The 16412-nt window shown below is 42.9% G+C and overlaps 1 long non-coding RNA gene and 1 pseudogene across 1 annotated transcript in view; one reads left to right on the top strand and one right to left on the bottom strand.

Moving 5' to 3' along the window:
* The window catches only part of LOC136456053 (uncharacterized), a 110202-nt gene that overhangs the window by 80450 nt on the left and 13340 nt on the right, over positions 1–16412 (bottom strand). The window lies entirely within an intron of this gene.
* LOC136456050 (respiratory burst oxidase homolog protein B-like) lies at positions 10443–16106 on the top strand (annotated as a pseudogene).

The raw sequence follows: 16412 nt of genomic DNA, 5'->3' as shown, positions 1-16412 counted from the left end.
TCGTCACTTGGCATAGTGATGCTTCCTCAAGTGATGATGATGATAGTGATGATGACAAGACCACCAAGAAGAAGACTCTTGCAAGCATTGCTATCAATGAGAAGTCTTCTCTCTTTGACACTCCATCAACTTGCTTTATGGCTAAGACCACTAAGGTACAAACTTGTGATGATGGATATGATGAGGAACATGATAATGAAAGTGAAAGTGATGATGATAAACTAACTAAAGATGAACTAATTGACATGTTAGAAGATGCTAAAGAACATTTTGACATTAAGAGAAGGAAATGTAAAGACTTGCATAAGGAACCAAAAGCCCTTAAGCAACCCTTTGATGAGCTCAATGCATCTCATGAGAGGCTAGAGGAAACCCATGAGAAGCTTGACAAGGCTCATAAGAAGCTTGAAAAAGCTCATTCCTCTCTACTTGATGAGCAAAATGAGAAGGAGCATGTTGTAACATGTGACATAATTGTTGAATCTTTTCTTTAAACCTATTGTTGTTACTCCTGCTAACCCTTCATGTAGCTCATCATCCAATTCCACTTCACCTATGAGTGATGGTTTCACTTGTGATGCCTCACTTATGGTTGAGAATGAGACCCTCAAGAAGGAGGTCAATGAGCTCACTCTCGCCTTAGGCAAAGCCTATGGTGGTGAGGACCGCTTTCTTATGTGCTTGGGTAGCGAAAGAGCTTCTCTCTACAAAGATGGATTGGGCTATACCCCAAAAAAAGCAAGGCGGCCTTTGCTCCTCACAAGAATAGTTTTGTGAAGAATAATGGTCGTTTTTGCATAGTTGCAAGCAAGTTGGTCATAAAAAGCATGATTGCAAGGACAAGAAGAAGAATGCTATTGTATCCTTAATTAAGTTTGATTCTTGTTACTTGCTCACTAAGGGTGCCAATGGTGTGAAGGCTAAGTTTGTTGGTACATCCATGTTGGGCCCAAAAAAGAAGGTCATTTGGGTAACAAAGAGCTTAGTGACTAACCTTCAAGGATCCAAGCAAGTTTGGGTACCTAAAAATAATTTATCTTCTTTTATAGGTCAATTATAAAGCTGGAGGAATGCATTGGGTTCTTGATAGTGGGTGCACTCAACACATGGTCAATGATGCAAGAATATTCAATTCAATCAACACCAATGATAGCAATGGTTATGATAGTATCACATTTGGTGACAATGGCAAAGGCAAAATCAAAGAGTTGGTATGATTGCAATATTCAATGGCTTGAACATATCCAATGTGTTGCTAGTAGAGAGCTTGAACTTTAATTTGCTATCCATGGCTCAATTATGTGATCTTGGATTCAAATGCATATTTGGGGTAGATGATGCAGAGATTATAAGTATAGATGGATCTAATTTGATCTTCAAAGGCTTTAGATATGAGAATCTATACTTGGTTTATTTCAATGCTAGTGAAGCTTAATTATCAACATGCTTGTTCACTAAGTCTAGTATGGGTTGATTATGGCATAGAAGGCTTGGTCATATTGGAATAAAACAATTGAATAGATTAGTTAAGCATGACTTGGTTAGAGGCTTGAAAGATGTTGTATTTGAGAAGGATAAGCTTTGTAGCTCTTGTCAAGCCGACAAACAAGATGGAAACACCCATCCTAAGAAAAGCATGATGAGCATTAGTAAAGCATTTGAGTTGTTGCACATGGACTTGTTTGGGCCAACATAATACACTAGCATCGATGGAAACAAATATGGCTTTGTGATAGTGGATGACTTTACTAGATACACTTGGGCATTCTTTCTAGTGGACAAAAGTGATGTGTTTGCAACATTCAAATTATTTGTCAAGGGCATTCACAATGACTTTGAAACAACCATTAAGAGAGTTAGAAGTGACAATGGTAGTGAGTTTAAGAACACAAGAACTGATGAGTTGTGTGATGACTTTGAAATTAGACATCAATTCTCAGCCAAGTACACTCCACAATCAAATGGCCTTGTTGAGAGAAAGAATAGAACCTTGATTGACATGGCAAGATCAATGTTGAGTTAATACAATGTGAGTCAATCCTTTTGGGCTGAAGCTATCAACATAGCTTGCTATTGTAGCAACCGCTTGTATTGTCACCCATTGAAGGAGAAGACACCTTATGAGCTCTTGAATGGTAGAAAGCCCAACATTGCATATTTTTAGGTCTTTGGTTGCAAATGCTATATCTTAAAAAAAGGCACTAGATTGAGAAAGTTTAGAAGAAATGTGATGAATGATTCTTGCTTGGATACTCAACCACTAGCAAAGCTTATAGAGTTTTGAATTTGACAAGTGGTACTCTTGAGGAAGTTCATGATGTAGAATTTGATGAAACCAAGGGTTCTCAATATGAGAATGAGAACTTGAAAGATGTTAGAGGCATTCAACTTTCAAATGTCATGAAGAACATGGATGTTGGTGAATAGAGGCCTAGGCAAGTGATTGATGAATAAGATGATCAAGTGCAAGTGCTCTCTAACTCAAATGTGCAAGTTGATACAAATCAAGCAAGTACAAGTGGCTATCATGACAATGTGAAAGATCAACAAGTGGCTAGTACATCTTCTCAACCTAATGATCAAGCAAGTGCAAGTAATGTTCCCATACTCCAACCAACTCATATTGTAAGAGATCATCCATTAGACACTATAATTAGATATATTTCTAGAGGTGTACAAACAAGATCAAGATTGGCTTTATTTTGTGAACATTTCTCATTTGTGTCATCCATAGAACCAAAGAAGATAGATGAAGCATTGTTGGATGTTGATTGGGTGAATGCAATGCATGAAGAATTGAACAACTTCACAAGAAATCAAGTATGGGAGTTAGTGGAGAGACCAAAGGGACACAATGTGATTGAAACCAAATGGGTCTTTAGAAACAAGCAAGATCAAGATGGGATAGTTGTAAGGAACAAAGAAAGATTAGTAGCACAAGGTAATACTCAAGTGGAAGGTCTTGACTTTAGAGAAATATATGCCCCGGTTGCTAGATTGGAAGCAATTAGAATTTTGCTAGCCTATGCTTGTGCGAATAATATCAAGCTCTATCAAATAGATGTCAAGAGTACATTTCTCAATGGCTACATCAATGAAGAAGTTTATGTTGAGCAACCTCCTGGTTTTGAAGATGACAAGAAGCCCAACCATGTGTACAAGTTGAAAATGCATTGTATGGCTTGAAACAAGCACCTAGAGCATGGTATTAGAGGTTGAGGGATTTCCTACTCTCTAAAGGGTTCATGATGGGCAAGGTTGACACCACTCTTTTCACCAAGAAAATTGGAAAGGACTTATTTGTGTTGCAAATCTATGTTGATGACATCATATTTGGACCAACCAATCAAGACTTTGTGAAGAGTTTAGGAAGATGATGGCTAATGAATTTGAGATGTCCATGATTGGAGGGTTAAGTTACTTCCTTGGTCTTCAAATCAAGCAATTGAAGAATGGTATATTTGTGAGTCAAGGCAAGTACATCAAAGACATGCTCAAGAAGTTTGGCATGAATGAGAGCAAAACAATTAGTACACCCATGGAAACAAATGACAATTTTGATAGTGATGCAAGTGGCAACATGGTGAATCAAAAGTTATATAGCTCTATGATTAGAAGCCTACTCTATGTGACCGCATCAAGGCTGGATGTCATTTTAGTGTGTGTATGTGTGCAAGATTTCAAGCCTCACCAAGAGAAAGTCACTTGAAGGCTATAAAAAGAATATTGAGGTACTTGAAGCATACACAAAATATTGGTTTGTGGTATCCCAAAGGAGCAAAGTTTGAACTAGTTAGATATTCGGACTCCGACTATGTGGGATGCAAGGTTGAAAGGAAAAACACCTCGGGCACTTGTTAATTGTTGGGAAGATCACTTGTTTCATGGTCATCAAAGAAGCAGAATGGTGTTGCATTATCAACCGTCAAAGCTGAATACATACCCGTCAATAGTTGTTGTGCACAAATTTTTTGGATGAAGGCCACCTTGAATGACTTTGGAATCAAGTTCAAGAAAGTGACACTGCTATGTGACAATGAGAGTGCAATCAAGCTAACCAACAATCCTGGTTCAACATGCAAGAACAAAGCACATTGATGTCCGCCACCATTTCATAAGAGATCATCAATAAAAAAGGGGACATTTACATTAAGAGTGTGAGCACCGAAGATCAACTTGCCGACATATTCACCAAGGCACTTGATGAGAAGAGGTTTTGCAAACTAAGGAATGAGTTGAATATATTGGATTTTTCAAATATGTGTTGTTGCACCCCCCACTTATATGACATGCCTCTCCTTCAGCAATCCAAGGTAAAAAGTTGATTGACATGACATACATCCTTTACTAAGGATTTATTTAGTGCATCTAGTCATTCCTCACATTTAATAGGCTCATTCATGAAAATCAAATAATTTAATGCTTATATGGTACCACTATTGCTTCTATGCTTGACTTGATCTAGTGGTAGCATATGACATGTTTATGGGCTTGTGAACCTATTGATCTAGAAAATGAGCTATAAGTATTTAACTCCACATGATCAAGATAACCCTTGAAATGAGGTGTGAAGAAGCTTGTCCTGAGGAACTGCGGTAGTGAACAAGCTCGGGTAAGGGGACATCGAGAACCACAGCCTAGTGTACACCCAAGCATAGGCGCACCAGCAGCGACCTCCTCTTGGTGCGCTAGGGTAGTGGTGGCGCGATGAACACCATAGCCGCCACAGACGAGGTGAGATGGCTGGGGGTGCGACACGGGATGGTGGCCGATGCGGATTTGGGCGAGCACGGCACGGGATGGGGCGCAGCGGAGGATGCCCGTTACGGTGAGGCAGAGTGGGTGCTAGCGGACGTCGTGTTGGCCGCAGCAGGCGGATTGCGCGATGGATGTGGCCGTTGTGGACGAATGACTCCGTGGAAGTAGTGGCTATGACCGAACGAGAGTGGGAAAATGTTACAAGAGTATTTGGGAGGCTCAGAGGGCCAGTTGCCTAGGCCGGTCCATTAGGCCCATTAAGCAAAGCATTCGTCCGTCGAACGCCCTGACCCTATCATTATCGTATATATATCGTGTGTAGTCGGATTGTTTGCAAAAGGTATGAAAATAAGGCGACCATAGGGGGCGTCGAGCCTGAGTAGGCGGACCAGTCTTTAGAGCATCTCCACTATATCCATTTTTTCTTTCCCATGAAATCTACTAAAAAGGATTGAGAAAACACAATTGTGAGCTAAATCCAATCCCTTTTATTTAATGGACCCACTTGTCAATTAGTAGGAGTTTCCTTTCTTCTCTCTTCTCTTTCCCTCTCCCTCCCATCCTTGCTCTGGTCGCGTGGAGCGCCGTCGCTCACCCATGCTTAGCAAGCGCTTCTCTCTCCTCTTCTCTGGTGAGACGGCAGCATGGCAGGGCACGCCGGTGGTTCTCTCTCCTTTCTCCCTGTTGTGAGTGGCAATGTGGCCTCGTGCGTCACCCCGGCGCGACGGTGTCCACCTGTGGCCATGCGGTGCCTAGCCCGTGTGGCCTGGCACCTCAGTGCGGCAACGTCCGACCTCTACCAGTGGAGGCATGCTGGCCGTGGATGCCGGGAATCCAATGGTGCTTGTAAACAATGGAAGTAAGGGGATTGAGAAAAATCTGACCTTCTTTCTTCGAGAGATTGAGAGGAGGTTTCAAGGGACTGAGAAAAATATAGGAAAAAGAGATTCAAAAAGGGATTGAGAAAAATCTGCTGGAGCTAGTTTTTTCTACCAAATCCCCTTTATCACTAGTTATAGGGAAAGAAGATTGAGTTTCTCAATCTATGGGAGATGCTCTTAGGTGCAATGGGTTTAGGCCAATACATCAAATAAACCAAACATCCTACTAACAACCTATCTAACACGGGTCCTCCACTCTAATCATGGGCACCATGCACGTGAGACTGAATTTGAACTCTGTGAACGTTATAAAAGGCAACCCCTTAGTGAAGATGTCAGCATACACACGAGTCTCGCTGAGATTATGAAGCAAGGTGAAGTTCTTGCAAGTCATGCATGTAAAAGCACACCGAGTGAGGTTAAATACTAAGGCCTTCCGTAGTGTTGCCCTTGAGTGATGCCAAAAGAGAGAAAGAGAGTGTTTGGGCATCACTCAGCACACTGCAGCATGTGGTGCCAATTTAGAGTAGTGCCAGAATAAATGGGAGCGGAGCATGCAGAAGCACCAGTGCTCCAAAGATGAGAGAGAGAAATCGTGTTAGGTGTGAGAGAGAAGGTATGAGAGTTGTCAACCTTTTTTGTTTTCTTGTGGCTTCATTCATCACGGTTTGTGGCATCTGGTGGTGGCCACGGGCTACATGAAGTGATACCACACACTACAACCATCTGAGCACCGGTGCCCATTTCTTCTTGGTGGGATCCAATATATTTTAGGCTTCACTCTGCACTGTGGAGGGCCCAAGGAGCAGTAGTGACACTATGGAAGTCCCTCAGATCCTGGAAAGGAGTGTCGGCTTTACCGAGGCTTTTGACTTGGGCTTCCGACTTGGTGTCGACAAGTGTGAGACAAGGCTTACACTCAGGCAAGGATGCCGAGCATGTACTAACTCTAAGACAAGAAGAGGCCAACAGGAGAACACTAAACTTGTATCTCCAAAAATTGGTGAAGTTCACCAAGGTCCTTCATAGAGAACTCTATCTATAGGGCTTGAGTGGTGTGTTGTATGAATGTCAATGTAGAGGATGAGATATATAGTGTCGTCGCTTTAGGTGGTAGATGAAAAAAGAGCTATCTCATGTGGCCTCAACAAAACCTAGTTGAAGTAGAAATGTAGCAAACCAACTATACTAAGCATGTTGGCGTCTATTTAAGACCATAGAGTGAGCGGTTTGAGGCGGCACACGAACTCAGGATGAGTGGAATCCTCAAAACCTGCTAGCTAGGAGCACTAGACATGCTTAGATAGAGTACCATGAAGGAATATGGTGTTAACATCAAGCTGATGGAGTGGACAGTTGCGAGACAGAGCCAATGAGAGGACCGTGCCCACTGTGGTGCGCTTGATGGCTTGACGATAAAGCTGAAGGTCTCATCAAAGTTGCACCTAGGCACTATGTGAAACCACGAAGCACGTGACGCGCTTTGTAGCGTAGTAGGGAACCATTGGCATTGAACTCATGCTTGAAGATCCATTTGCTAGACGCCACATTGGCCCATAAGGGGTGAGGAACTACGCCCCAAGTGTTGTAATGGGGTAGATTCGGGTCGGGTGGAGTTTTCTTGGACTTGAATCCAAAAGCCGAACTCAAAACCTAAAACCGATCGAATGTCGATTCAGGTGATAACCCACCCTCACCACCAAACTCAGCGGTTCTCTAAATCCCAAAACTCACCACTCTATCGCAATACAATAAAAGTAATAATGAATTTCCGTCAACAAATGCATGACATAGATTACATATTCACATGTATAAACAAAAGGCAACAAACAACACAGGAATTTCATGAGTCAACTTAGAACAAACTTAATAGCTTACAAAAACAATTTATTAATAAGACATGAGTTTTTATTCAAAATAATCTATTTCGGGTCTGCACCGGGCATCCATGGGTGGAGCCCAAAACCTGAAACCGAAGCCAATAAGTTGAAAAAACATGAGGGAAAATTGCCTCTGCACCGCGCGCGCACACACACCTATTTAACCCGAAACCACCCTACTGCCATTTCTATGGATCATCCGATCCATGCCCTAGCTCAATAGACGTGTCCACCAAGCCCTCCATCTAAATGACCATTATGACCCTTTCAGCAATTTATTCTAAGTAAATTCTTTGTCCATAAAGCATAGCTTTATTAAATAATCAAAATACCTCTATTCTAAGTTAGTACTTGGATTCATTATATTAGAACCATTATTTTAAGATTTAAAATTAGGTAAGCCTAAAACGACTTATATTAGAGATAAAGTAATTCCTCATGAGCTAATAAGCAATGCCCCTAAAAGTATCTTATGTCTTCTCTCTTGTTTTGCTTACCTTGTTTAATTTATAGAGCAGAACTAGTATGACTTGTCATTTTAGGAAGCAAACCAAGCTAGCCTTTAGAATTATAGTAACATGTTACCATGTTCCTTTGAACTTATCCGGCTTATCAGCTAGAATCTACAGTATTTTCCTCTCACAATAAAACAGCTTCAACCAACTTATCAGTCGGCTTATGTATCCGCCGAACAGAGCAGAAGCGTCGCCGCTTCACCACGGGTGGTGAACGGGTCCTGTTTGATCTTTTTGAGTAGAGATTAATTAAGCTAATATAGTTATATATGGAATATATTTGTATATTTATTGTTAGGCATACAAGGGACATATTTATATATTGCATTTTTATTGTAGGGAAGTGAGTTGAAGAGTGTGGTATAAGTTGAAGAGCAGAATTATAGCATAGTGGTCTATAAAATCCATTTCTATCTCTCACCCTATGAATTTGAGATAGGCTTATTTGTGAGCTTGAAAAAGTTATGGAATGTCAAATTTCAAGCCAAATAGCCTTATCCATTAAGTAGATTTAAATTCCTCCAAAATGAAGGGATCCAAACGTCTCATAAGAGAAAATTTCAACATCTCCAACACCGAATTAGTATCCTTTGATCAATTATGCAGTAAATTTTACAATATACTTATTTCGTATAATAGATGTTAATTGAACTCGATCAGAATTAAAATAGATTGAATTAGGACAAACGTAATGGTAGCTAGTAAACCTTTAGAAATGGGTTTATATTTATTCATGATTGGAGGGAGTAACTTGTAACAGGTTGCAAGCGAGACGAGTTTTACATTCTTAAATAAAGCACCCCATACTTCAATGTACATGGTTAACAACCCTAACATCACTCTGTTTTAAATACTCTCCATAATTCTCGAGCGTTACAGAAAACAGCTAACTCATCCTCTAATTATGAACGCAAGATTTTAGCTCAGCGCATATACTTTATTTTTTTGTGGAAGGGTCAGCGCATTCACTCACAGATTCACAGGCTTCAATTGGACCCCATCGAATCCCAAGGTCCAAAGTCCAGAGGCAATAGAAACAGCAGGTGCGCCTGCACCAACCCCACCACCACCACCAGCGATGCCACCAAATGCACAATGCGTTTTGTTGGTAGTAGCAGTCCGAGGGAGTCAAGCTGTCCATCCATCCAGCGTTTGTTAGGGGGAAAACCAACAATACAAATGCAACTCGCCACAAACTGACACGAACACCAGCGCCACTCCACTCCGCCCCGCTTCCTTCCTAGCGAGTCCGCACACGCCACACCACCGCTGTAGGCTGTAGTTCATTCATCGCTTTGAGGAGGAACGGGGTGGTACTGCTTTCTAGTACCTGCCCACCTGCCCTTGCTGCATCTGCTGCTTCCCTGAACGCCTCCCGGCTGCTGACGGCTGGCCTGAGAATCCACCTGCATTTGCTGAGGCTCAGCGCCGCGTGTACTCCTGCTCTGTGGTACCACTGACCTTGTCCTTTTGCTCTTTCCGTTTCCATCCCTGAAATCTGAAATCCTCTAGCGCGAAGTTACTTCCTCTGTTTCTTCTTTTTTTAGCCTGCAATCCGACTGCTCGCTGAAGACTGGACTCCTTAGTTTTAGTTTTTCTTTGTTCTTCAGGGCAGGATTCAGGGAATGCTCGGAGTTCCATTCCGCGGCTGAAACTTCTGGGAGGGTTTAAGGTAAGAGTTCTTCTCCGGCTTCTCCATGATCCCTGCCTCCCAAATTTCCAAACTTTCTTCTTCTTCTTCTTCTGTTCTTGATTTTCTTCTTCTCTCTCCACTTGGTTCAGTTCTTTCCCCGCTCCTCTTAACCGCGACTCACTCCGAAACGTTTCTCCATTTTGTTCCATTTTAAAGTTTGCTCTTTCTAGTACCGAGAAATGATTGTTCGGTTGAGAAAGGTCGTTGCTGGTGTTCCATTCTATTTTAATATTTGAGAACAGCGCCCACTAGATCTGAGCACGAGGAGGAATTTTTGTGTGGGCGGTATTTCAAACCGGAGGGCGGTTTCTTCCCATATGGGAGTGTTTCCCTGATTTACCCTATAATTTCTTCCTAAAAACATATTGTTTTCCAACTCCTAAAAAAAGATTGGGAGTATTAAATTAAGCCATCTCCAAGAAGTACCCATTAATTCACTCCTAAAGATATATTCTAAAACCATATTCCAATCGTTCAATGGCAATTTCGTAAATACGATCATCTTCTTCGTGAGAAGAAGCACATAAGCAGTCCTTGCGCCGCTCGCGTCCACACTGCAGGAGCCCGCACCGCCGGGACCACACGCACTGGTCGATCACGCTGTCGCGCAGTATCTTGATGACGGTAAACAGTATACAGGGGGCCAAAGTAACATCATCTGTTTGCCTAGGATTTTATTTTAGTCCAAAAGCAAGAACAGTGTGCATGAGGGATTGAGCAAGCTGCACAAGATCACCGCATGTCGAAGTAGCCATCCCACCGGCGCCAGGTCATCGTCGTCCTGCCGTGGAGGCAGCTCCCGCTTGACACGGCTGACCCTGGCGTCCCTGAACTCCACGGAGGGAGCCCTCGGGTCCTGTACATGATGTTGGGTATCATCTGGATCACCTGCTCCCTCATCGCCGCCACTTCTGCCCGGCGTAGCAGTCCGATCCCTGCGCTGCCCGCGGCCGCACTACAGCAGCCCGCGCGCACTGGTCGATCACTGCTGCCGCGCAGGGTGCCGCCGTCACCGGGCCGCCGCGCGCCGACGAACGCCAACATCCAGGGCCGCCGCGCGCGCCGGAGTGTCCGCTGCCAGGAGGCCACCTCGGCGGCGCGGGATGGGTGGAAGTAGGTCGGATACGGCACGCCCACGTCCCACGGGCCGGACTCGAGCACGAGCGCCGTCATGTTCCTCGCCTCCGGGAGGAAGAGCAGGTGCGCGAGACTCTCCTCTTTGCCGCGCGAGGGAGAAGATCGGCGCGACCCGGAGGGATACGCGCGACGGGAGAGGCGCGGATCTTTACGCGCATTGAGTCATTTTTTATCGAGTCCTCAAAGATTAGGAGCTGCTATTAGTAACTGTTGGAGACATATTTTTTAGTTTTTCTAAAAATCAAAGAATTGGGAGAGTGTTTTAGGAACTCTTGGAGATGCTTATGCTAGGGTGCTTTTACTTCCTCCCTTTTCAAACCTCGCTGATGCCGTCCATGGCTGTAAATCCGTTGGGGCTATCCCTATCATCTTCTTCTTACTTAAAGTAGCATCATGTTACGCATATTTGTACTCTGATGCAAGTTCTGGATCTGATTGAATTTTACGTCACCTTTACTTCTCTTTGACTTCCCTGTCTTTTGGCCAATGTTTCTTACAAAATATCTGTACCTAAACTACAGGTAGTTTTAATCTTGTTGAAATTTGTTCTTTTTTTTTCTTTCTTTTTAGAAATGAACACTTCCTTGAAATATTACTCTATCAGGATGCCTTCCTCCTCTCTTTTTTTTTCTTTACTTGACTGATTATGGATAGATAAGAAATGTATTTTAGTTGGCAAGTTTTTACTTACTTCAGTACTTATTGCAAGGGTTTCCCCTATTCTCGTCCTGGTTATTAATTTTATCTTCTGACCAGAGAGTAAGGAGAACTTGACCTCAGCGGTAGAGAAGAATATGGCAGCCACTGAAGCTGCCACGGACACAGGCAGTTCTAGGAGGTCACAAGAAGACACTGCAACACTAATCCCACACAGTGGCAATTTGGGAGAATCAAGCCGGAAGGGCGTGAAGACCACCAGGTTCAAAGATGATGATGAGGTTGTGGAAATCACCATTGTACAGCGTGATTCAGTGGCAATTGAAGATGTCAGGGCAGTCGATGATGGTGGCTCGGGGCATGGTGGTGGGTTTGACGGACTGTCACTTGTGTCACCTTCCTCGTCAAGGAGCGGCAAGCCTATCATCAAAGATTAGGCAGGTGAAAAATGTGCTAAAGATGAAGAGCTCAAGCAATAAGGTGCCACAGACACAGTTGGGAAAGAACGTGAGGAAGAGATTGGACAGAAGCAAGAGTGGGGCTGCTGTAGCGCTCAAGGGCTTGCAGTTTGTGACTGCAAAAGTTGGTCATGACGGCTGGGCTGCAAGTGGAGAAACGGTTCAACCTGCTACAGGTTGATGGCGTGCTGCTACGTTCAAGATTTGGGAAATGCATTGGTAATTTCAGTGGTTCTAATGAATATGTATCTCCATACAGCTATTTGAACAATGCTAATACAAGCATTGCTTTGGATTGTGCAGGGATGGATGGATCTGATGAGTTTGCAGTGCAAGTCTTCGATTCATTAGCAAGGAAGAGAGGGATAACAAAGCAGCTGCTCACTAAGGATGAGCTGAAAGGATTTCTGGGAGCAACTCAGTGATCAGGGTTTTGACAACCGTCTACAGACATTCTTTGACATGTTAGTAATTTTGATGAATATCTTATCAGTCCTGGCATGGTTTCCTTCTTTATGCATAACTGTATGCTGATGCGTTATCGAAATCCACCTCCACATAAAAAAATACTTGGCCTTACTAACATGCTATCTTAAAAAAACTATGAAGCAAAACTATTGTACAGTAATAAGTTTACACCAGCTGTTGTGTATTCAACAATTTTATTTGGCACTTACCATGTGTTAAGTTTTTCTGTTCAGGGTTGACAAGAATGCTGATGGAAGGATCACAGCAGAGGAGGTTAAGGAGGTCTGTCAGAAGAATCAAGAATTTAAAACCTAATATGTTCATGCTGTGTGTTGTAAGGTGCTAAGCAAATGATAATATGCTCTTGCAGATTATTACCCTCAGTGCTTCAGCAAACAAACTTTCCAAGCTCAAGGAACGGGCTGATGAGTACACAGCACTCATTATGGAAGAACTTGACCGCGACAATCTGGGATACATTGAGGTCTGCCCAATATACTCACAAAAAATAACAATTGTGGCACAGTCCATGAACTAACCCATGCTAAAAAATTAACAGCTTGAGGATCTGGAGGCACTTTTGCTGCAATCACCATCTCAAGCTGCTGCAAGATCGACAACACAAAGCTCAAAACTTAGCAAAGCTCTTAGCATGAAGCTTGCATCAAACAAGAACACAGGTCCATTTTACCACTACTGGCAAGAGTTCATGTACTTCCTTGAGGAGAACTGGAAGCGCATTTGGGTTATGACTCTCTGGCTCTCGATCTGCACTGGCCTCTTCATTTGGAAGTTCATCCAATACCGTAATCGAGCTGTATTTGGCATCATGGGTTATTGTGTGTGCACTGCGAAAGGTGCTGCAGAGACCCTCAAATTCAATATGGCCCTGGTTCTGTTTCCTGTTTGCCGAAATACAATCACTTGGATTCGATCAAAGACAAAGATCGGAGCTGTTGTGCCCTTCAATGACAACATAAATTTCCACAAGGTAAGACTATATGTACTCAGTTAGTATTGAACACAGGATGCACCTTTCCATTCTGTGGGAGTATCCATTCCAATTGAAACATAGTTCTCTTTTTTTATCCTAGAGGACCAATGAGAATGAATTGTTAACCTTCCCATCTGATAGTTACACTTACTAATGTGGAAATTACATTATGTAATATGTATGGAATTATTGTGCAGGTAATAGCAGCAGGTGTTGCAGTTGGTGTTGCTTTGCATGCAGGTGCTCACCTGACATGTGATTTTCCCCGGCTGCTCCATGCAAGTGATGCTGCCTATGAACCAATGAAGCCTTTCTTTGGAGACAAAAGGGCACCAAATTACTGGTGGTTTGTAAAGGGAACTGAAGGGTGGACAGGGGTGGTCATGGTTGTACTTATGACTATAGCTTTCGTATTGGCCCAGCCATGGTTTCGGCGTAATAGGCTCAAGGATTCTAATCCCCTCAAGAAAATGACTGGCTTCAATGCCTTTTGGTTTACGCACCACTTATTTGTTATTGTGTATGCACTGCTCGTTGTCCACGGGATCTGCTTATATCTAAGCAGGAAATGGTACAAGAAAACGGTAAACATCTGTACCCTCATTGGCTAGAGAGCATCTAATTTCTGAAAGTCATTACTTACAGAGCATTTCTACCATTGCAGACCTGGATGTACCTTGCTGTCCCTGTGCTCTTGTATGTAAGTGAGCGAATTCTTCGGCTATTTAGGAGCCATGATGCTGTTAGGATTCAGAAGGTACCGGCAATTCCGTTCCTTTGGTTTTGCCATGTATTTTTCAACTTGCATACGATGAGAACAAAGCAAAGTTCAGTTAGTAGTAGGTGTGCTACACACCCTTCCACCCAAATTTTCTGTTCAATTCGAATTTCGGTGTCTATTTTCTTTCATTCTACAAAGATACCTACTTATTCTGTAGTATTTTCATTTTATTTATGAGAAGTCATTTTGAAAATTTTGGTTTTCCTTTTTGACTTCTAACTTTGTGCCCTCTCAATAGGTTGCAGTATATCCAGGGAATGTTTTGGCTCTCTATATGTCCAAGCCACCTGGATTCAGGTATCGGAGTGGGCAGTATATCTTCATAAACTGTCGTGCTGTCTCTCCATATGAATGGTAGGCAGTTACACCCTTCCTCAAGGAAAGTGATGTACCTCGATTATATGATCAGCAGATGACAGAAGTTCATAATTTTCTTCTCTTGCAGGCACCCATTTTCCATTACATCAGCACCAGGAGATGATTATCTTAGTGTCCACATTCGCACAAGGGGTGATTGGACTTCACGTCTTAGGACTGTCTTCTCTGAGGTAATTTGGCTCGTAGGTTTTGAGTTTTTATTGGTCCAATAAGCCCCTTCTAGAACAAGACTCAATAACTCTTGAGGATGGTGAACACAACTTGTGAAATTTGTTATTTGTGAACTTTGATATCTGATGCCATTGCTTTTGTTATTGGACCTGACAATTATGTAAATATGTACCAGGCATGCCGTCCTCCAACTGATGGAGAAAGTGGACTCCTCAGAGCTGACCTTTCCAAGGGGATCACTGAGAGCAACGCCAGGTAGAATTTGTTTGATTTGTTTTGAAATGTAGTACAATAAAATATACATTTCTTAGATTCATCTGACCCTGAATTTTGACATGCTCTAGGTTCCCAAGACTCATAATTGATGGACCATACGGTGCTCCAGCGCAAGACTATCGGGAATATGATGTGCTCTTGCTCATTGGACTAGGCATTGGAGCCACTCCATTGATTAGCATTGTGAAGGATGTACTTAACCACATTCAGCATGGAGGATCTGTTGCAGGCACCGAGCCTGAGGGCAGTGGCAAGGCCAAGAAGAGGCCATTCATGACAAAGAGAGCCTACTTCTACTGGGTGACCAGAGAAGAGGGATCTTTTGAATGGTTCCGAGGGGTCATGAATGAGGTGGCAGAGAAGGACAAGGATGGAGTCATTGAACTCCACAACCACTGCTCGAGTGTGTACGAGGAAGGGGATGCACGTTCTGCCCTCATTGTCATGCTTCAAGAGCTCCAACACGCGAAGAAGGGAGTCGACATCTTGTCTGGAACTAGTGTCAAGACGCACTTTGCGCGTCCCAATTGGCGAGGTGTTTTCAAACATGTTGCCGTGAACCATGAGAACCAACGCGTCGGTATGTCACTTTGTCATCTTCATATCATGTCGAAGCATTCTATGTCATCTTCCTATCATATCGAAGCACTAGAAACGTCAATTGACTTCATCATCTAACATCTTATTACTGTTCAGGAGTTTTCTACTGCGGTGAGCCTGTCCTTGTGCCACAGCTTCGGCAGTTTTCAGCAGACTTCACCCACAAGACAAATACAAAGTTTGAGTTCCACAAGGAGAACTTCTAACGGCGTAACTGGAGAAGCTCTGGACGTGGTCCTCTAATGATTTCAGAATGTGAATTACGAGGGTTGTAATATATATACAAGTAGAAGAATAAGACGATGGGAGTTATTTTGTTGTAGATGTCAAAGTAGATGAAGTGTCTTTGTAAGCAGTAGTAGCAGCAACAACAATAACAATAAAGCATTTAAGTCCCAAACAAATTGAGGTAGGCTATAGTTAAACCCAGCAGAACTAAGTCTTCTTTTATTGCCTTTATCCAAGTCAACTTCGGTCTTCTTATGCCTTTCTTCATGTTACTATCCTGGCTTAGGATTCCACTACGCACCGATGTTTCTGGAGGTCTCCGTTGATGTCCAAACCATCTCGACCGGTGTTGGATAAGCTTTTCTTCAATTGGTGCTACCCCTAATCTGTCATGTATATCATCGTTTCGAACTTGATCCCTTCTTGTATGACCTCAAATCCAACGCAACATACGTATTTCCGCGACATTTATTTGTTGAACATGTCGTCTTTTCGTAGGCCAACATTCTGCACCATACAACAGTAGGTCTAATCGCC

This window comes from Miscanthus floridulus, chromosome 6 (assembly GCF_019320115.1).
Source record: "Miscanthus floridulus cultivar M001 chromosome 6, ASM1932011v1, whole genome shotgun sequence".
In the NCBI taxonomy this organism is placed as follows: Eukaryota; Viridiplantae; Streptophyta; class Magnoliopsida; order Poales; family Poaceae; genus Miscanthus; species Miscanthus floridulus.
This window is presented reverse-complemented; position numbering and strand designations above follow the sequence as displayed.